Genomic DNA, 20,155 nt, shown 5'->3' with positions numbered 1-20,155 from the left:
AGTTATTCAGATTCATTGCAGTGGGCGGCGGCTGCAAAACGCACCATTCTTCTTGTTTTGGCTCTGCAAAGCAGCCTTTTCAAGGGTTGGCTTGGGTGACAAAATGTCTTGTGTAGGCGTGGGTTTGTCTCCCTCTCGCTCTCTCTCCCTAAGATGTGTCCGGCATAGGCAGGGTGCCACTCGAGGCCCAAACCAATTCTGGTTATCGCTTCTCGGCCTTTTGGCTAAGATCAAGTGTAGTATCTGTTCTTATCAGTTTAATATCTGATACGTCCCCTATCTGGGGACCATATATTAAATGGATTTTTAGAACAGGGAGATGGAAAAAGAGCTTGCTCTGTCCACTCCACGCATTGACCTGGTATTGCAGTACCTCCAGGAACGGTGCACCCCTTCTTAACCCAGTTTCCAAAAGCAGAACTCAATTCACCTGATTCATATTAGCCCGATTTAATGAATTGGAAGAAAGCATACGTCTTCATATGCACCTCAATTTGGCCCATTCACTTTTCACACTTCCTCCTTTTGTTTTTTATCTTTCACACTTTTGACTTTCTTTATTCATCCAAATAGCAAACTCATCACCACTCAACCTGACCAACTCGGCTATGTCCCCCGTGCTGCAGTTCTCTGTCTTATCTAGATCATTTGCAATTGAATGGAATAGATCCCTTTTGGACAAAGTGGATTCACCTGCTGCTGCAGTGACCACAGGTGTGATAACATCTAGAATTGGCATCTGGTGCGATCTCTCCGCTTCCACTCCAAAGAAAGTTACCTGTTTATTCCTATCATGCATTGGTTTTTGGGGTTTTCTTTGAGTAATGATGATCTCTTTAGTAGTCTGTTGCGCCCTCTCCTGGAGGAATAGTTTGCTTGCTCTTGGACATTCTAAAAGAGAGGTCATGATAGACATTGAGCTTCTGAGCTCAATTGGGGACAGTCATGGGTGATGAATGTTTGCAACCTACTGCGAAGCCTCATACCGCAATATAAGGAACGTCAAATACTAAGAAAGGGCGGCCTATGAAAGAATTACTACTTTCAATAAGTACACTTAAACGGCTAATTGGGAATAGAAAAACTGTAAAAAGCCCTCTGAGAAAGCCCCCTCTAACCTTTGATAGTAAGCTTTTCTGTAGTCTGCTGTTGATGTATTTTCCGTTTGAACTGTGCACAACATGAAGAGACGGAACACTGGCGGCTTGTCACAATGCCCCCCGATGACATCACAATAGCGCTGCTGCCTAGAAAACAAGCTGCGCAGAAGAAGTTGTTCTTTGGGTGGGAGGGTGGGCTAGTGAAGGAGGGGGCAATCTCTTTTTTTCCCGGTGGTAGGGGGATGACAGGAGAAGGGAAGCGGGTGGTGAGAAAGGTACAGAGGGCAGGGTTTGGGGGCTGGGAAGGAAAGGGAAAAGATTAGGGTTGGGGATGATGAAAGGGCTTTCTACGGGTAAGGATGGCAAAGGGTGGCAGTGACGGAAAGTCAGGCAACCTGTCCTGTCCGTCTTTTTGTATCGTGAATTGGAAAGACTGCAAGGGGGAGGGGAGTTGCTTGCGCCTAAAGGAGGAGTTATTCAGATTCATTGCAGTGGGCGGCGGCTGCAAAACGCACCATTCTTCTTGTTTTGGCTCTGCAAAGCAGCCTTTTCAAGGGTTGGCTTGGGTGACAAAATGTCTTGTGTAGGCGTGGGTTTGTCTCCCTCTCGCTCTCTCTCCCTAAGATGTGTCCGGCATAGGCCAGGGTGCCACTCGAGGCCCAAACCAATTCTGGTTATCGCTTCTCGGCCTTTTGGCTAAGATCAAGTGTAGTATCTGTTCTTATCAGTTTAATATCTGATACGTCCCCTATCTGGGGACCATATATTAAATGGATTTTTAGAACAGGGAGATGGAAAAAGAGCTTGCTCTGTCCACTCACGCATTGACCTGGTATTGCAGTACCTCCAGGAACGGTGCACCCCTTCTTAACCCAGTTTCCAAAAGCAGAACTCAATTCACCTGATTCATATTAGCCCCGATTTAATGAATTGGAAGAAAGCATACGTCTTCATATGCACCTCAATTTGGCCCATTCACTTTTCACACTTCCTCCTTTTGTTTTTTATCTTTCACACTTTTGACTTTCTTTATTCATCCAAATAGCAAAACTCATCACCACTCAACCTGACCAACTCGGCTATGTCCCCGTGCTGCAGTTCTCTGTCTTATCTAGATCATTTGCAATTGAATGGAATAGATCCCTTTGGACAAAGTGGATTCACCTGCTGCTGCAGTGACCACAGGTGTGATAACATCTAGAATTGGCATCTGGTGCGATCTCTCCGCTTCCACTCCAAAGAAAGTTACCTGTTTATTCCTATCATGCATTGGTTTTTGGGTTTTCTTTGAGTAATGATGATCTCTTTAGTAGTCTGTTGGCGCCCTCTCCTGGAGGAATAGTTTGCTTGCTCTTGGACATTCTAAAAGAGAGGTCATGATAGACATTGAGCTTCTGAGCTCAATTGGGGACAGTCATGGGTGATGAATGTTTGCAACCTACTGCGAAGCCTCATACCGCAATATAAGGAACGTCAAATACTAAGAAAGGGCGGCCTATGAAAGAATTACTACTTTCAATAAGTACACTTAAACGGCTAATTGGGAATAGAAAAACTGTAAAAGCCCTCTGAGAAAGCCCCCCTCTAACCTTTGATAGTAAGCTTTTCTGTAGTCTGCCTGTTGATGTATTTTCCGTTTGAACTGTGCACAACATGAAGAGACGGAACACTGGCGCTTGTCACAATGCCCCCCGATGACATCACAATAGCGCTGCTGCCTAGAAAACAAGCTGCGCAGAAGAAGTTGTTCTTTGGGTGGGAGGGTGGGCTAGTGGAAGGAGGGGGCAATCTCTTTTTTTCCCGGGTGGTAGGGGGATGACAGGAGAAGGGAAGCGGGTGGTGAGAAAGGTACAGAGGGCAGGGTTTGGGGGCTGGGAAGGAAAGGGAAAAGATTAGGGTTTGGGGATGATGAAAGGGCTTTCTACGGGTAAGGATGGCAAAGGGTGGCAGTGACGGAAAGTCAGGCAACCTGTCCTGTCCGTCTTTTTGTATCGTGAATTGGAAAGACTGCAAGGGGGAGGGGAGTTGCTTGCGCCCTAAAGGAGGAGTTATTCAGATCATTGCAGTGGGCGGCGGCTGCAAAACGCACCATTCTTCTTGTTTTGGCTCTGCAAAGCAGCCTTTTCAAGGGTTGGCTTGGTGACAAAATGTCTTGTGTAGGCGTGGGTTTGTCTCCCTCTCGCTCTCTCTCCCTAAGATGTGTCCGGCATAGGCCAGGGTGCCACTCGAGGCCCAAACCAATTCTGGTTATCGCTTCTCGCCTTTGGCTAAGATCAAGTGTAGTATCTGTTCTTATCAGTTTAATATCTGATACGTCCCCTATCTGGGACCATATATTAAATGGATTTTTAGAACAGGGAGATGGAAAAAGAGCTTGCTCTGTCCACTCCACGCATTGACCTGTATTGCAGTACCTCCAGGAACGGTGCACCCCTTCTTAACCCAGTTTCCAAAAGCAGAACTCAATTCACCTGATTCATATTAGCCCGATTTAATGAATTGGAAGAAAGCATACGTCTTCATATGCACCTCAATTTGGCCCATTCACTTTTCACACTTCCTCCTTTGTTTTTTATCTTTCACACTTTTGACTTTCTTTAATTCATCCAAATAGCAAACTCATCACCACTCAACCTGACCAACTCGGCTATGTCCCCGTGCTGCAGTTCTCTGTCTTATCTAGATCATTTGCAATTGAATGGAATAGATCCCTTTTGGACAAAGTGGATTCACCTGCTGCTGCAGTGACCACAGGTGTGATAACATCTAGAATTGGCATCTGGTGCGATCTCTCCGCTTCCACTCCAAAGAAAGTTACCTGTTTATTCCTATCATGCATTGGTTTTGGGTTTTCTTTGAGTAATGATGATCTCTTTAGTAGTCTGTTGCGGCCCTCTCCTGGAGGAATAGTTTGCTTGCTCTTGGACATTCTAAAAGAGAGGTCATGATAGACATTGAGCTTCTGAGCTCAATTGGGGACAGTCATGGGTGATGAATGTTTGCAACCTACTGCGAAGCCTCATACCGCAATATAAGGAACGTCAAATACTAAGAAAGGGCGGCCTATGAAAGAATTACTACTTTCAATAAGTACACTTAAACGGCTAATTGGGATAGAAAAACTGTAAAAAGCCCTCTGAGAAAGCCCCCCTCTAACCTTTGATAGTAAGCTTTCTGTAGTCTGCCTGTTGATGTATTTTCCGTTTGAACTGTGCACAACATGAAGAGACGGAACACTGGCGGCTTGTCACAATGCCCCCCGATGACATCACAATAGCGCTGCTGCCTAGAAAACAAGCTGCGCAGAAGAAGTTGTTCTTTTGGGTGGGAGGGTGGGCTAGTGGAAGGAGGGGGCAATCTCTTTTTTTCCCGGGTGGTAGGGGGATGACAGGAGAAGGGAAGCGGGTGGTGAGAAAGGTACAGAGGGCAGGGTTTGGGGGCTGGGAAGGAAAGGGAAAAGATTAGGGTTTGGGGATGATGAAAGGGCTTTCTACGGGTAAGGATGGCAAAGGGTGGCAGTGACGGAAAGTCAGGCAACCTGTCCTGTCCGTCTTTTTGTATCGTGAATTGGAAAGACTGCAAGGGGGAGGGGAGTTGCTTGCGCCCTAAAGGAGGAGTTATTCAGATTCATTGCAGTGGGCGGCGGCTGCAAAACGCACCATTCTTCTTGTTTTGGCTCTGCAAAGCAGCCTTTTCAAGGGTTGGCTTGGGTGACAAAATGTCTTGTGTAGGCGTGGGTTTGTCTCCCTCTCGCTCTCTCTCCCTAAGATGTGTCCGGCATAGGCCAGGGTGCCACTCGAGGCCCAAACCAATTCTGGTTATCGCTTCTCGGCCTTTTGGCTAAGATCAAGTGTAGTATCTGTTCTTATCAGTTTAATATCTGATACGTCCCCTATCTGGGGACCATATATTAAATGGATTTTTAGAACAGGGAGATGGAAAAAGAGCTTGCTCTGTCCACTCCACGCATTGACCTGGTATTGCAGTACCTCCAGGAACGGTGCACCCCTTCTTAACCCAGTTTCCAAAAGCAGAACTCAATTCACCTGATTCATATTAGCCCGATTTAATGAATTGGAAGAAAGCATACGTCTTCATATGCACCTCAATTTGGCCCATTCACTTTTCACACTTCCTCCTTTTGTTTTTTATCTTTCACACTTTTGACTTTCTTTATTCATCCAAATAGCAAACTCATCACCACTCAACCTGACCAACTCGGCTATGTCCCCGTGCTGCAGTTCTCTGTCTTATCTAGATCATTTGCAATTGAATGGAATAGATCCCTTTTGGACAAAGTGGATTCACCTGCTGCTGCAGTGACCACAGGTGTGATAACATCTAGAATTGGCATCTGGTGCGATCTCTCCGCTTCCACTCCAAAGAAAGTTACCTGTTTATTCCTATCATGCATTGGTTTTTGGGGTTTTCTTTGAGTAATGATGATCTCTTTAGTAGTCTGTTGGCGCCCTCTCCTGGAGGAATAGTTTGCTTGCTCTTGGACATTCTAAAAGAGAGGTCATGATAGACATTGAGCTTCTGAGCTCAATTGGGGACAGTCATGGGTGATGAATGTTTGCAACCTACTGCGAAGCCTCATACCGCAATATAAGGAACGTCAAATACTAAGAAAGGGCGGCCTATGAAAGAATTACTACTTTCAATAAGTACACTTAAACGGCTAATTGGGAATAGAAAAACTGTAAAAAGCCCTCTGAGAAAGCCCCCCTCTAACCTTTGATAGTAAGCTTTTCTGTAGTCTGCCTGTTGATGTATTTTCCGTTTGAACTGTGCACAACATGAAGAGACGGAACACTGGCGGCTTGTCACAATGCCCCCCGATGACATCACAATAGCGCTGCTGCCTAGAAAACAAGCTGCGCAGAAGAAGTTGTTCTTTGGGTGGGAGGGTGGGCTAGTGGAAGGAGGGGGCAATCTCTTTTTTTCCCGGGTGGTAGGGGGATGACAGGAGAAGGGAAGCGGGTGGTGAGAAAGGTACAGAGGGCAGGGTTTGGGGGCTGGGAAGGAAAGGGAAAAGATTAGGGTTTGGGGATGATGAAAGGGCTTTCTACGGGTAAGGATGGCAAAGGGTGGCAGTGACGGAAAGTCAGGCAACCTGTCCTGTCCGTCTTTTTGTATCGTGAATTGGAAAGACTGCAAGGGGGAGGGGAGTTGCTTGCGCCCTAAAGGAGGAGTTATTCAGATTCATTGCAGTGGGCGGCGGCTGCAAAACGCACCATTCTTCTTGTTTTGGCTCTGCAAAGCAGCCTTTTCAAGGGTTGGCTTGGGTGACAAAATGTCTTGTGTAGGCGTGGGTTTGTCTCCCTCTCGCTCTCTCTCCCTAAGATGTGTCCGGCATAGGCCAGGGTGCCACTCGAGGCCCAAACCAATTCTGGTTATCGCTTCTCGGCCTTTTGGCTAAGATCAAGTGTAGTATCTGTTCTTATCAGTTTAATATCTGATACGTCCCCTATCTGGGGACCATATATTAAATGGATTTTTAGAACAGGGAGATGGAAAAAGAGCTTGCTCTGTCCACTCCACGCATTGACCTGGTATTGCAGTACCTCCAGGAACGGTGCACCCCTTCTTAACCCAGTTTCCAAAAGCAGAACTCAATTCACCTGATTCATATTAGCCCGATTTAATGAATTGGAAGAAAGCATACGTCTTCATATGCACCTCAATTTGGCCCATTCACTTTTCACACTTCCTCCTTTTGTTTTTTATCTTTCACACTTTTGACTTTCTTTATTCATCCAAATAGCAAACTCATCACCACTCAACCTGACCAACTCGGCTATGTCCCCGTGCTGCAGTTCTCTGTCTTATCTAGATCATTTGCAATTGAATGGAATAGATCCCTTTTGGACAAAGTGGATTCACCTGCTGCTGCAGTGACCACAGGTGTGATAACATCTAGAATTGGCATCTGGTGCGATCTCTCCGCTTCCACTCCAAAGAAAGTTACCTGTTTATTCCTATCATGCATTGGTTTTTGGGGTTTTCTTTGAGTAATGATGATCTCTTTAGTAGTCTGTTGGCGCCCTCTCCTGGAGGAATAGTTTGCTTGCTCTTGGACATTCTAAAAGAGAGGTCATGATAGACATTGAGCTTCTGAGCTCAATTGGGGACAGTCATGGGTGATGAATGTTTGCAACCTACTGCGAAGCCTCATACCGCAATATAAGGAACGTCAAATACTAAGAAAGGGCGGCCTATGAAAGAATTACTACTTTCAATAAGTACACTTAAACGGCTAATTGGGAATAGAAAAACTGTAAAAAGCCCTCTGAGAAAGCCCCCCTCTAACCTTTGATAGTAAGCTTTTCTGTAGTCTGCCTGTTGATGTATTTTCCGTTTGAACTGTGCACAACATGAAGAGACGGAACACTGGCGGCTTGTCACAATGCCCCCCGATGACATCACAATAGCGCTGCTGCCTAGAAAACAAGCTGCGCAGAAGAAGTTGTTCTTTGGGTGGGAGGGTGGGCTAGTGGAAGGAGGGGGCAATCTCTTTTTTTCCCGGGTGGTAGGGGGATGACAGGAGAAGGGAAGCGGGTGGTGAGAAAGGTACAGAGGGCAGGGTTTGGGGGCTGGGAAGGAAAGGGAAAAGATTAGGGTTTGGGGATGATGAAAGGGCTTTCTACGGGTAAGGATGGCAAAGGGTGGCAGTGACGGAAAGTCAGGCAACCTGTCCTGTCCGTCTTTTTGTATCGTGAATTGGAAAGACTGCAAGGGGGAGGGGAGTTGCTTGCGCCCTAAAGGAGGAGTTATTCAGATTCATTGCAGTGGGCGGCGGCTGCAAAACGCACCATTCTTCTTGTTTTGGCTCTGCAAAGCAGCCTTTTCAAGGGTTGGCTTGGGTGACAAAATGTCTTGTGTAGGCGTGGGTTTGTCTCCCTCTCGCTCTCTCTCCCTAAGATGTGTCCGGCATAGGCCAGGGTGCCACTCGAGGCCCAAACCAATTCTGGTTATCGCTTCTCGGCCTTTTGGCTAAGATCAAGTGTAGTATCTGTTCTTATCAGTTTAATATCTGATACGTCCCCTATCTGGGGACCATATATTAAATGGATTTTTAGAACAGGGAGATGGAAAAAGAGCTTGCTCTGTCCACTCCACGCATTGACCTGGTATTGCAGTACCTCCAGGAACGGTGCACCCCTTCTTAACCCAGTTTCCAAAAGCAGAACTCAATTCACCTGATTCATATTAGCCCGATTTAATGAATTGGAAGAAAGCATACGTCTTCATATGCACCTCAATTTGGCCCATTCACTTTTCACACTTCCTCCTTTTGTTTTTTATCTTTCACACTTTTGACTTTCTTTATTCATCCAAATAGCAAACTCATCACCACTCAACCTGACCAACTCGGCTATGTCCCCGTGCTGCAGTTCTCTGTCTTATCTAGATCATTTGCAATTGAATGGAATAGATCCCTTTTGGACAAAGTGGATTCACCTGCTGCTGCAGTGACCACAGGTGTGATAACATCTAGAATTGGCATCTGGTGCGATCTCTCCGCTTCCACTCCAAAGAAAGTTACCTGTTTATTCCTATCATGCATTGGTTTTTGGGGTTTTCTTTGAGTAATGATGATCTCTTTAGTAGTCTGTTGGCGCCCTCTCCTGGAGGAATAGTTTGCTTGCTCTTGGACATTCTAAAAGAGAGGTCATGATAGACATTGAGCTTCTGAGCTCAATTGGGGACAGTCATGGGTGATGAATGTTTGCAACCTACTGCGAAGCCTCATACCGCAATATAAGGAACGTCAAATACTAAGAAAGGGCGGCCTATGAAAGAATTACTACTTTCAATAAGTACACTTAAACGGCTAATTGGGAATAGAAAAACTGTAAAAAGCCCTCTGAGAAAGCCCCCCTCTAACCTTTGATAGTAAGCTTTTCTGTAGTCTGCCTGTTGATGTATTTTCCGTTTGAACTGTGCACAACATGAAGAGACGGAACACTGGCGGCTTGTCACAATGCCCCCCGATGACATCACAATAGCGCTGCTGCCTAGAAAACAAGCTGCGCAGAAGAAGTTGTTCTTTGGGTGGGAGGGTGGGCTAGTGGAAGGAGGGGGCAATCTCTTTTTTTCCCGGGTGGTAGGGGGATGACAGGAGAAGGGAAGCGGGTGGTGAGAAAGGTACAGAGGGCAGGGTTTGGGGGCTGGGAAGGAAAGGGAAAAGATTAGGGTTTGGGGATGATGAAAGGGCTTTCTACGGGTAAGGATGGCAAAGGGTGGCAGTGACGGAAAGTCAGGCAACCTGTCCTGTCCGTCTTTTTGTATCGTGAATTGGAAAGACTGCAAGGGGGAGGGGAGTTGCTTGCGCCCTAAAGGAGGAGTTATTCAGATTCATTGCAGTGGGCGGCGGCTGCAAAACGCACCATTCTTCTTGTTTTGGCTCTGCAAAGCAGCCTTTTCAAGGGTTGGCTTGGGTGACAAAATGTCTTGTGTAGGCGTGGGTTTGTCTCCCTCTCGCTCTCTCTCCCTAAGATGTGTCCGGCATAGGCCAGGGTGCCACTCGAGGCCCAAACCAATTCTGGTTATCGCTTCTCGGCCTTTTGGCTAAGATCAAGTGTAGTATCTGTTCTTATCAGTTTAATATCTGATACGTCCCCTATCTGGGGACCATATATTAAATGGATTTTTAGAACAGGGAGATGGAAAAAGAGCTTGCTCTGTCCACTCCACGCATTGACCTGGTATTGCAGTACCTCCAGGAACGGTGCACCCCTTCTTAACCCAGTTTCCAAAAGCAGAACTCAATTCACCTGATTCATATTAGCCCGATTTAATGAATTGGAAGAAAGCATACGTCTTCATATGCACCTCAATTTGGCCCATTCACTTTTCACACTTCCTCCTTTTGTTTTTTATCTTTCACACTTTTGACTTTCTTTATTCATCCAAATAGCAAACTCATCACCACTCAACCTGACCAACTCGGCTATGTCCCCGTGCTGCAGTTCTCTGTCTTATCTAGATCATTTGCAATTGAATGGAATAGATCCCTTTTGGACAAAGTGGATTCACCTGCTGCTGCAGTGACCACAGGTGTGATAACATCTAGAATTGGCATCTGGTGCGATCTCTCCGCTTCCACTCCAAAGAAAGTTACCTGTTTATTCCTATCATGCATTGGTTTTTGGGGTTTTCTTTGAGTAATGATGATCTCTTTAGTAGTCTGTTGGCGCCCTCTCCTGGAGGAATAGTTTGCTTGCTCTTGGACATTCTAAAAGAGAGGTCATGATAGACATTGAGCTTCTGAGCTCAATTGGGGACAGTCATGGGTGATGAATGTTTGCAACCTACTGCGAAGCCTCATACCGCAATATAAGGAACGTCAAATACTAAGAAAGGGCGGCCTATGAAAGAATTACTACTTTCAATAAGTACACTTAAACGGCTAATTGGGAATAGAAAAACTGTAAAAAGCCCTCTGAGAAAGCCCCCCTCTAACCTTTGATAGTAAGCTTTTCTGTAGTCTGCCTGTTGATGTATTTTCCGTTTGAACTGTGCACAACATGAAGAGACGGAACACTGGCGGCTTGTCACAATGCCCCCCGATGACATCACAATAGCGCTGCTGCCTAGAAAACAAGCTGCGCAGAAGAAGTTGTTCTTTGGGTGGGAGGGTGGGCTAGTGGAAGGAGGGGGCAATCTCTTTTTTTCCCGGGTGGTAGGGGGATGACAGGAGAAGGGAAGCGGGTGGTGAGAAAGGTACAGAGGGCAGGGTTTGGGGGCTGGGAAGGAAAGGGAAAAGATTAGGGTTTGGGGATGATGAAAGGGCTTTCTACGGGTAAGGATGGCAAAGGGTGGCAGTGACGGAAAGTCAGGCAACCTGTCCTGTCCGTCTTTTTGTATCGTGAATTGGAAAGACTGCAAGGGGGAGGGGAGTTGCTTGCGCCCTAAAGGAGGAGTTATTCAGATTCATTGCAGTGGGCGGCGGCTGCAAAACGCACCATTCTTCTTGTTTTGGCTCTGCAAAGCAGCCTTTTCAAGGGTTGGCTTGGGTGACAAAATGTCTTGTGTAGGCGTGGGTTTGTCTCCCTCTCGCTCTCTCTCCCTAAGATGTGTCCGGCATAGGCCAGGGTGCCACTCGAGGCCCAAACCAATTCTGGTTATCGCTTCTCGGCCTTTTGGCTAAGATCAAGTGTAGTATCTGTTCTTATCAGTTTAATATCTGATACGTCCCCTATCTGGGGACCATATATTAAATGGATTTTTAGAACAGGGAGATGGAAAAAGAGCTTGCTCTGTCCACTCCACGCATTGACCTGGTATTGCAGTACCTCCAGGAACGGTGCACCCCTTCTTAACCCAGTTTCCAAAAGCAGAACTCAATTCACCTGATTCATATTAGCCCGATTTAATGAATTGGAAGAAAGCATACGTCTTCATATGCACCTCAATTTGGCCCATTCACTTTTCACACTTCCTCCTTTTGTTTTTTATCTTTCACACTTTTGACTTTCTTTATTCATCCAAATAGCAAACTCATCACCACTCAACCTGACCAACTCGGCTATGTCCCCGTGCTGCAGTTCTCTGTCTTATCTAGATCATTTGCAATTGAATGGAATAGATCCCTTTTGGACAAAGTGGATTCACCTGCTGCTGCAGTGACCACAGGTGTGATAACATCTAGAATTGGCATCTGGTGCGATCTCTCCGCTTCCACTCCAAAGAAAGTTACCTGTTTATTCCTATCATGCATTGGTTTTTGGGGTTTTCTTTGAGTAATGATGATCTCTTTAGTAGTCTGTTGGCGCCCTCTCCTGGAGGAATAGTTTGCTTGCTCTTGGACATTCTAAAAGAGAGGTCATGATAGACATTGAGCTTCTGAGCTCAATTGGGGACAGTCATGGGTGATGAATGTTTGCAACCTACTGCGAAGCCTCATACCGCAATATAAGGAACGTCAAATACTAAGAAAGGGCGGCCTATGAAAGAATTACTACTTTCAATAAGTACACTTAAACGGCTAATTGGGAATAGAAAAACTGTAAAAAGCCCTCTGAGAAAGCCCCCCTCTAACCTTTGATAGTAAGCTTTTCTGTAGTCTGCCTGTTGATGTATTTTCCGTTTGAACTGTGCACAACATGAAGAGACGGAACACTGGCGGCTTGTCACAATGCCCCCCGATGACATCACAATAGCGCTGCTGCCTAGAAAACAAGCTGCGCAGAAGAAGTTGTTCTTTGGGTGGGAGGGTGGGCTAGTGGAAGGAGGGGGCAATCTCTTTTTTTCCCGGGTGGTAGGGGGATGACAGGAGAAGGGAAGCGGGTGGTGAGAAAGGTACAGAGGGCAGGGTTTGGGGGCTGGGAAGGAAAGGGAAAAGATTAGGGTTTGGGGATGATGAAAGGGCTTTCTACGGGTAAGGATGGCAAAGGGTGGCAGTGACGGAAAGTCAGGCAACCTGTCCTGTCCGTCTTTTTGTATCGTGAATTGGAAAGACTGCAAGGGGGAGGGGAGTTGCTTGCGCCCTAAAGGAGGAGTTATTCAGATTCATTGCAGTGGGCGGCGGCTGCAAAACGCACCATTCTTCTTGTTTTGGCTCTGCAAAGCAGCCTTTTCAAGGGTTGGCTTGGGTGACAAAATGTCTTGTGTAGGCGTGGGTTTGTCTCCCTCTCGCTCTCTCTCCCTAAGATGTGTCCGGCATAGGCCAGGGTGCCACTCGAGGCCCAAACCAATTCTGGTTATCGCTTCTCGGCCTTTTGGCTAAGATCAAGTGTAGTATCTGTTCTTATCAGTTTAATATCTGATACGTCCCCTATCTGGGGACCATATATTAAATGGATTTTTAGAACAGGGAGATGGAAAAAGAGCTTGCTCTGTCCACTCCACGCATTGACCTGGTATTGCAGTACCTCCAGGAACGGTGCACCCCTTCTTAACCCAGTTTCCAAAAGCAGAACTCAATTCACCTGATTCATATTAGCCCGATTTAATGAATTGGAAGAAAGCATACGTCTTCATATGCACCTCAATTTGGCCCATTCACTTTTCACACTTCCTCCTTTTGTTTTTTATCTTTCACACTTTTGACTTTCTTTATTCATCCAAATAGCAAACTCATCACCACTCAACCTGACCAACTCGGCTATGTCCCCGTGCTGCAGTTCTCTGTCTTATCTAGATCATTTGCAATTGAATGGAATAGATCCCTTTTGGACAAAGTGGATTCACCTGCTGCTGCAGTGACCACAGGTGTGATAACATCTAGAATTGGCATCTGGTGCGATCTCTCCGCTTCCACTCCAAAGAAAGTTACCTGTTTATTCCTATCATGCATTGGTTTTTGGGGTTTTCTTTGAGTAATGATGATCTCTTTAGTAGTCTGTTGGCGCCCTCTCCTGGAGGAATAGTTTGCTTGCTCTTGGACATTCTAAAAGAGAGGTCATGATAGACATTGAGCTTCTGAGCTCAATTGGGGACAGTCATGGGTGATGAATGTTTGCAACCTACTGCGAAGCCTCATACCGCAATATAAGGAACGTCAAATACTAAGAAAGGGCGGCCTATGAAAGAATTACTACTTTCAATAAGTACACTTAAACGGCTAATTGGGAATAGAAAAACTGTAAAAAGCCCTCTGAGAAAGCCCCCCTCTAACCTTTGATAGTAAGCTTTTCTGTAGTCTGCCTGTTGATGTATTTTCCGTTTGAACTGTGCACAACATGAAGAGACGGAACACTGGCGGCTTGTCACAATGCCCCCCGATGACATCACAATAGCGCTGCTGCCTAGAAAACAAGCTGCGCAGAAGAAGTTGTTCTTTGGGTGGGAGGGTGGGCTAGTGGAAGGAGGGGGCAATCTCTTTTTTTCCCGGGTGGTAGGGGGATGACAGGAGAAGGGAAGCGGGTGGTGAGAAAGGTACAGAGGGCAGGGTTTGGGGGCTGGGAAGGAAAGGGAAAAGATTAGGGTTTGGGGATGATGAAAGGGCTTTCTACGGGTAAGGATGGCAAAGGGTGGCAGTGACGGAAAGTCAGGCAACCTGTCCTGTCCGTCTTTTTGTATCGTGAATTGGAAAGACTGCAAGGGGGAGGGGAGTTGCTTGCGCCCTAAAGGAGGAGTTATTCAGATTCATTGCAGTGGGCGGCGGCTGCAAAACGCACCATTCTTCTTGTTTTGGCTCTGCAAAGCAGCCTTTTCAAGGGTTGGCTTGGGTGACAAAATGTCTTGTGTAGGCGTGGGTTTGTCTCCCTCTCGCTCTCTCTCCCTAAGATGTGTCCGGCATAGGCCAGGGTGCCACTCGAGGCCCAAACCAATTCTGGTTATCGCTTCTCGGCCTTTTGGCTAAGATCAAGTGTAGTATCTGTGAGGCTCGGCAGATGCAATGCACACTGGAAGGTTGCGCTTGCTAGTACTCTTGATGTATAGTATACTCATCTAGAGGAAAACATGGCCCTACCAGGATCGAGGCTATTAGACTGAGTAAGTGTGGGGGCTATGGTGCAATGTGCCCCAGGACTGACGACCCTGGAGTGAGTCTGAGCTTGCTGGCTTGGGACCCCGGCGAGCCTTGGGCTCTGTAGCACACCGTACCTTGCCCTTTCATACTTTCTGAGCATATTGCTCTATCCCGGCCTTCTGGCTAGGAAGGGAAATTTTTATAATCATGGTCGGAGGTCCGTTCAGCTTTGGGCTGAGAAACCAACACCCGGTTGGAGGTCCGGGTCAGCTTCGGCTGAGAAACCAACACCCGGTTGGAGGTCTGGGTCCGCTTCGGCTGAGAAACCAACACCCGGTTGGAGGTCCGGGTCAGCTTCGGCTGAGAAACCAACACCCGGTTGGAGGTCCGGTTAGCCTTGGGCTGAGAAACCAACACCGGTTGACGGTCCGGGCAGTTTCGGCTGCGAAACCAACAACTAGTAGCTCTCTACTCCACTTGGGTAAGATGCCTGGGTGGACGCTGGGAGCAACGACAAGGCTCAACCAGGCTTCGGCTTGGGGGAGCACCGAAGATCCCTGACCCTTGCTGTGGCCTTCTGGCTCGGAGGGACGGGGTTGATTTTTGGGGACCCTCTCCTCACGGAGGGGTCCACACGAATCCTAGCCTTTGCACTGTTTTTGGTGTGACTTCGGTCATGCATTTTTTGCGGTGCTTTGGAAAGCTTCATTAAATCAAAATCTGTTCTTATCAGTTTAATATCTGATACGTCCCCTATCTGGGGACCATATATTAAATGGATTTTTAGAACAGGGAGATGGAAAAAGAGCTTGCTCTGTCCACTCCACGCATTGACCTGGTATTGCAGTACCTCCAGGAACGGTGCACCCCTTCTTAACCCAGTTTCCAAAAGCAGAACTCAATTCACCTGATTCATATTAGCCCGATTTAATGAATTGGAAGAAAGCATACGTCTTCATATGCACCTCAATTTGGCCCATTCACTTTTCACACTTCCTCCTTTTGTTTTTTATCTTTCACACTTTTGACTTTCTTTATTCATCCAAATAGCAAACTCATCACCACTCAACCTGACCAACTCGGCTATGTCCCCGTGCTGCAGTTCTCTGTCTTATCTAGATCATTTGCAATTGAATGGAATAGATCCCTTTTGGACAAAGTGGATTCACCTGCTGCTGCAGTGACCACAGGTGTGATAACATCTAGAATTGGCATCTGGTGCGATCTCTCCGCTTCCACTCCAAAGAAAGTTACCTGTTTATTCCTATCATGCATTGGTTTTTGGGGTTTTCTTTGAGTAATGATGATCTCTTTAGTAGTCTGTTGGCGCCCTCTCCTGGAGGAATAGTTTGCTTGCTCTTGGACATTCTAAAAGAGAGGTCATGATAGACATTGAGCTTCTGAGCTCAATTGGGGACAGTCATGGGTGATGAATGTTTGCAACCTACTGCGAAGCCTCATACCGCAATATAAGGAACGTCAAATAATAAGAAAGGGCGGCCTATGAAAGAATTACTACTTTCAATAAGTACACTTAAACGGCTAATTGGGAATAGAAAAACTGTAAAAAGCCCTCTGAGAAAGCCCCCCTCTAACCTTTGATAGTAAGCTTTTCTGTAGTCTGCCTGTTGATGTATTTTCCGTTTGAACTGTGCACAACATGAAGAGACGGAACACTGGCGGCTTGTCACAATGCCCCCCGATGACATCACAATAGCGCTGCTGCCTAGAAAACAAGCTGCGCAGAAGAAGTTGTTCTTTGGGTGGGAGGGTGGGCTAGTGGAAGGAGGGGGCAATCTCTTTTTTTCCCGGGTGGTAGGGGGATGACAGGAGAAGGGAAGCGGGTGGTGAGAAAGGTACAGAGGGCAGGGTTTGGGGGCTGGGAAGGAAAGGGAAAAGATTAGGGTTTGGGGATGATGAAAGGGCTTTCTACGGGTAAGGATGGCAAAGGGTGGCAGTGACGGAAAGTCAGGCAACCTGTCCTGTCCGTCTTTTTGTATCGTGAATTGGAAAGACTGCAAGGGGGAGGGGAGTTGCTTGCGCCCTAAAGGAGGAGTTATTCAGATTCATTGCAGTGGGCGGCGGCTGCAAAACGCACCATTCTTCTTGTTTTGGCTCTGCAAAGCAGCCTTTTCAAGGGTTGGCTTGGGTGACAAAATGTCTTGTGTAGGCGTGGGTTTGTCTCCCTCTCGCTCTCTCTCCCTAAGATGTGTCCGGCATAGGCCAGGGTGCCACTCGAGGCCCAAACCAATTCTGGTTATCGCTTCTCGGCCTTTTGGCTAAGATCAAGTGTAGTATCTGTTCTTATCAGTTTAATATCTGATACGTCCCCTATCTGGGGACCATATATTAAATGGATTTTTAGAACAGGGAGATGGAAAAAGAGCTTGCTCTGTCCACTCCACGCATTGACCTGGTATTGCAGTACCTCCAGGAACGGTGCACCCCTTCTTAACCCAGTTTCCAAAAGCAGAACTCAATTCACCTGATTCATATTAGCCCGATTTAATGAATTGGAAGAAAGCATACGTCTTCATATGCACCTCAATTTGGCCCATTCACTTTTCACACTTCCTCCTTTTGTTTTTTATCTTTCACACTTTTGACTTTCTTTATTCATCCAAATAGCAAACTCATCACCACTCAACCTGACCAACTCGGCTATGTCCCCGTGCTGCAGTTCTCTGTCTTATCTAGATCATTTGCAATTGAATGGAATAGATCCCTTTTGGACAAAGTGGATTCACCTGCTGCTGCAGTGACCACAGGTGTGATAACATCTAGAATTGGCATCTGGTGCGATCTCTCCGCTTCCACTCCAAAGAAAGTTACCTGTTTATTCCTATCATGCATTGGTTTTTGGGGTTTTCTTTGAGTAATGATGATCTCTTTAGTAGTCTGTTGGCGCCCTCTCCTGGAGGAATAGTTTGCTTGCTCTTGGACATTCTAAAAGAGAGGTCATGATAGACATTGAGCTTCTGAGCTCAATTGGGGACAGTCATGGGTGATGAATGTTTGCAACCTACTGCGAAGCCTCATACCGCAATATAAGGAACGTCAAATACTAAGAAAGGGCGGCCTATGAAAGAATTACTACTTTCAATAAGTACACTTAAACGGCTAATTGGGAATAGAAAAACTGTAAAAAGCCCTCTGAGAAAGCCCCCCTCTAACCTTTGATAGTAAGCTTTTCTGTAGTCTGCCTGTTGATGTATTTTCCGTTTGAACTGTGCACAACATGAAGAGACGGAACACTGGCGGCTTGTCACAATGCCCCCCGATGACATCACAATAGCGCTGCTGCCTAGAAAACAAGCTGCGCAGAAGAAGTTGTTCTTTGGGTGGGAGGGTGGGCTAGTGGAAGGAGGGGGCAATCTCTTTTTTTCCCGGGTGGTAGGGGGATGACAGGAGAAGGGAAGCGGGTGGTGAGAAAGGTACAGAGGGCAGGGTTTGGGGGCTGGGAAGGAAAGGGAAAAGATTAGGGTTTGGGGATGATGAAAGGGCTTTCTACGGGTAAGGATGGCAAAGGGTGGCAGTGACGGAAAGTCAGGCAACCTGTCCTGTCCGTCTTTTTGTATCGTGAATTGGAAAGACTGCAAGGGGGAGGGGAGTTGCTTGCGCCCTAAAGGAGGAGTTATTCAGATTCATTGCAGTGGGCGGCGGCTGCAAAACGCACCATTCTTCTTGTTTTGGCTCTGCAAAGCAGCCTTTTCAAGGGTTGGCTTGGGTGACAAAATGTCTTGTGTAGGCGTGGGTTTGTCTCCCTCTCGCTCTCTCTCCCTAAGATGTGTCCGGCATAGGCCAGGGTGCCACTCGAGGCCCAAACCAATTCTGGTTATCGCTTCTCGGCCTTTTGGCTAAGATCAAGTGTAGTATCTGTTCTTATCAGTTTAATATCTGATACGTCCCCTATCTGGGGACCATATATTAAATGGATTTTTAGAACAGGGAGATGGAAAAAGAGCTTGCTCTGTCCACTCCACGCATTGACCTGGTATTGCAGTACCTCCAGGAACGGTGCACCCCTTCTTAACCCAGTTTCCAAAAGCAGAACTCAATTCACCTGATTCATATTAGCCCGATTTAATGAATTGGAAGAAAGCATACGTCTTCATATGCACCTCAATTTGGCCCATTCACTTTTCACACTTCCTCCTTTTGTTTTTTATCTTTCACACTTTTGACTTTCTTTATTCATCCAAATAGCAAACTCATCACCACTCAACCTGACCAACTCGGCTATGTCCCCGTGCTGCAGTTCTCTGTCTTATCTAGATCATTTGCAATTGAATGGAATAGATCCCTTTTGGACAAAGTGGATTCACCTGCTGCTGCAGTGACCACAGGTGTGATAACATCTAGAATTGGCATCTGGTGCGATCTCTCCGCTTCCACTCCAAAGAAAGTTACCTGTTTATTCCTATCATGCATTGGTTTTTGGGGTTTTCTTTGAGTAATGATGATCTCTTTAGTAGTCTGTTGGCGCCCTCTCCTGGAGGAATAGTTTGCTTGCTCTTGGACATTCTAAAAGAGAGGTCATGATAGACATTGAGCTTCTGAGCTCAATTGGGGACAGTCATGGGTGATGAATGTTTGCAACCTACTGCGAAGCCTCATACCGCAATATAAGGAACGTCAAATACTAAGAAAGGGCGGCCTATGAAAGAATTACTACTTTCAATAAGTACACTTAAACGGCTAATTGGGAATAGAAAAACTGTAAAAAGCCCTCTGAGAAAGCCCCCCTCTAACCTTTGATAGTAAGCTTTTCTGTAGTCTGCCTGTTGATGTATTTTCCGTTTGAACTGTGCACAACATGAAGAGACGGAACACTGGCGGCTTGTCACAATGCCCCCCGATGACATCACAATAGCGCTGCTGCCTAGAAAACAAGCTGCGCAGAAGAAGTTGTTCTTTGGGTGGGAGGGTGGGCTAGTGGAAGGAGGGGGCAATCTCTTTTTTTCCCGGGTGGTAGGGGGATGACAGGAGAAGGGAAGCGGGTGGTGAGAAAGGTACAGAGGGCAGGGTTTGGGGGCTGGGAAGGAAAGGGAAAAGATTAGGGTTTGGGGATGATGAAAGGGCTTTCTACGGGTAAGGATGGCAAAGGGTGGCAGTGACGGAAAGTCAGGCAACCTGTCCTGTCCGTCTTTTTGTATCGTGAATTGGAAAGACTGCAAGGGGGAGGGGAGTTGCTTGCGCCCTAAAGGAGGAGTTATTCAGATTCATTGCAGTGGGCGGCGGCTGCAAAACGCACCATTCTTCTTGTTTTGGCTCTGCAAAGCAGCCTTTTCAAGGGTTGGCTTGGGTGACAAAATGTCTTGTGTAGGCGTGGGTTTGTCTCCCTCTCGCTCTCTCTCCCTAAGATGTGTCCGGCATAGGCCAGGGTGCCACTCGAGGCCCAAACCAATTCTGGTTATCGCTTCTCGGCCTTTTGGCTAAGATCAAGTGTAGTATCTGTTCTTATCAGTTTAATATCTGATACGTCCCCTATCTGGGGACCATATATTAAATGGATTTTTAGAACAGGGAGATGGAAAAAGAGCTTGCTCTGTCCACTCCACGCATTGACCTGGTATTGCAGTACCTCCAGGAACGGTGCACCCCTTCTTAACCCAGTTTCCAAAAGCAGAAC

General features: G+C 46.7%; 13 non-coding genes and 1 pseudogene across 13 annotated transcripts; all 14 read left to right on the top strand.

Annotated features, from left to right (window-relative positions):
- Nucleotides 1-204: 204 nt before the first annotated feature.
- Nucleotides 205-395, top strand: LOC142279784 (U2 spliceosomal RNA). Its single transcript, XR_012742260.1, has one exon. It is a non-coding gene; the product is annotated as a U2 spliceosomal RNA (small nuclear RNA).
- A 1,381-nt stretch (nt 396-1,776) lies between these two features.
- Nucleotides 1,777-1,966, top strand: LOC142279785 (U2 spliceosomal RNA). Its single transcript, XR_012742261.1, has one exon. It is a non-coding gene; the product is annotated as a U2 spliceosomal RNA (small nuclear RNA).
- Nucleotides 1,967-3,349: 1,383 nt separating this feature from the next.
- On the top strand, nt 3,350-3,536 carry LOC142279786 (U2 spliceosomal RNA). Its single transcript, XR_012742262.1, has one exon. It is a non-coding gene; the product is annotated as a U2 spliceosomal RNA (small nuclear RNA).
- A 1,384-nt stretch (nt 3,537-4,920) lies between these two features.
- On the top strand, nt 4,921-5,111 carry LOC142279783 (U2 spliceosomal RNA). The gene has a single exon (XR_012742259.1). It is a non-coding gene; the product is annotated as a U2 spliceosomal RNA (small nuclear RNA).
- Nucleotides 5,112-6,498: 1,387 nt separating this feature from the next.
- On the top strand, nt 6,499-6,689 carry LOC142279782 (U2 spliceosomal RNA). Its single transcript, XR_012742258.1, has one exon. It is a non-coding gene; the product is annotated as a U2 spliceosomal RNA (small nuclear RNA).
- A 1,387-nt stretch (nt 6,690-8,076) lies between these two features.
- On the top strand, nt 8,077-8,267 carry LOC142279781 (U2 spliceosomal RNA). Its single transcript, XR_012742257.1, has one exon. It is a non-coding gene; the product is annotated as a U2 spliceosomal RNA (small nuclear RNA).
- A 1,387-nt stretch (nt 8,268-9,654) lies between these two features.
- Nucleotides 9,655-9,845, top strand: LOC142279780 (U2 spliceosomal RNA). Its single transcript, XR_012742256.1, has one exon. It is a non-coding gene; the product is annotated as a U2 spliceosomal RNA (small nuclear RNA).
- A 1,387-nt stretch (nt 9,846-11,232) lies between these two features.
- On the top strand, nt 11,233-11,423 carry LOC142279778 (U2 spliceosomal RNA). The gene has a single exon (XR_012742254.1). It is a non-coding gene; the product is annotated as a U2 spliceosomal RNA (small nuclear RNA).
- A 1,387-nt stretch (nt 11,424-12,810) lies between these two features.
- LOC142279777 (U2 spliceosomal RNA) lies at nt 12,811-13,001 on the top strand. The gene has a single exon (XR_012742253.1). It is a non-coding gene; the product is annotated as a U2 spliceosomal RNA (small nuclear RNA).
- A 1,387-nt stretch (nt 13,002-14,388) lies between these two features.
- Nucleotides 14,389-14,502, top strand: LOC142279789 (U2 spliceosomal RNA; annotated as a pseudogene).
- A 697-nt stretch (nt 14,503-15,199) lies between these two features.
- Nucleotides 15,200-15,395, top strand: LOC142279788 (U2 spliceosomal RNA). The gene has a single exon (XR_012742263.1). It is a non-coding gene; the product is annotated as a U2 spliceosomal RNA (small nuclear RNA).
- A 1,387-nt stretch (nt 15,396-16,782) lies between these two features.
- On the top strand, nt 16,783-16,973 carry LOC142279775 (U2 spliceosomal RNA). The gene has a single exon (XR_012742252.1). It is a non-coding gene; the product is annotated as a U2 spliceosomal RNA (small nuclear RNA).
- A 1,387-nt stretch (nt 16,974-18,360) lies between these two features.
- Nucleotides 18,361-18,551, top strand: LOC142279774 (U2 spliceosomal RNA). Its single transcript, XR_012742251.1, has one exon. It is a non-coding gene; the product is annotated as a U2 spliceosomal RNA (small nuclear RNA).
- Nucleotides 18,552-19,938: 1,387 nt separating this feature from the next.
- LOC142279773 (U2 spliceosomal RNA) lies at nt 19,939-20,129 on the top strand. Its single transcript, XR_012742250.1, has one exon. It is a non-coding gene; the product is annotated as a U2 spliceosomal RNA (small nuclear RNA).
- Nucleotides 20,130-20,155: the final 26 nt, after the last annotated feature.

Source organism: Anomaloglossus baeobatrachus, unplaced genomic scaffold (genome assembly GCF_048569485.1).
Source record: "Anomaloglossus baeobatrachus isolate aAnoBae1 unplaced genomic scaffold, aAnoBae1.hap1 Scaffold_4387, whole genome shotgun sequence".
NCBI lineage: Eukaryota > Metazoa > Chordata > Amphibia > Anura > Aromobatidae > Anomaloglossus > Anomaloglossus baeobatrachus.
The sequence above is the reverse complement of the archived record's forward strand: the minus strand, read 5'-3'. Positions and strand labels throughout refer to the sequence as shown.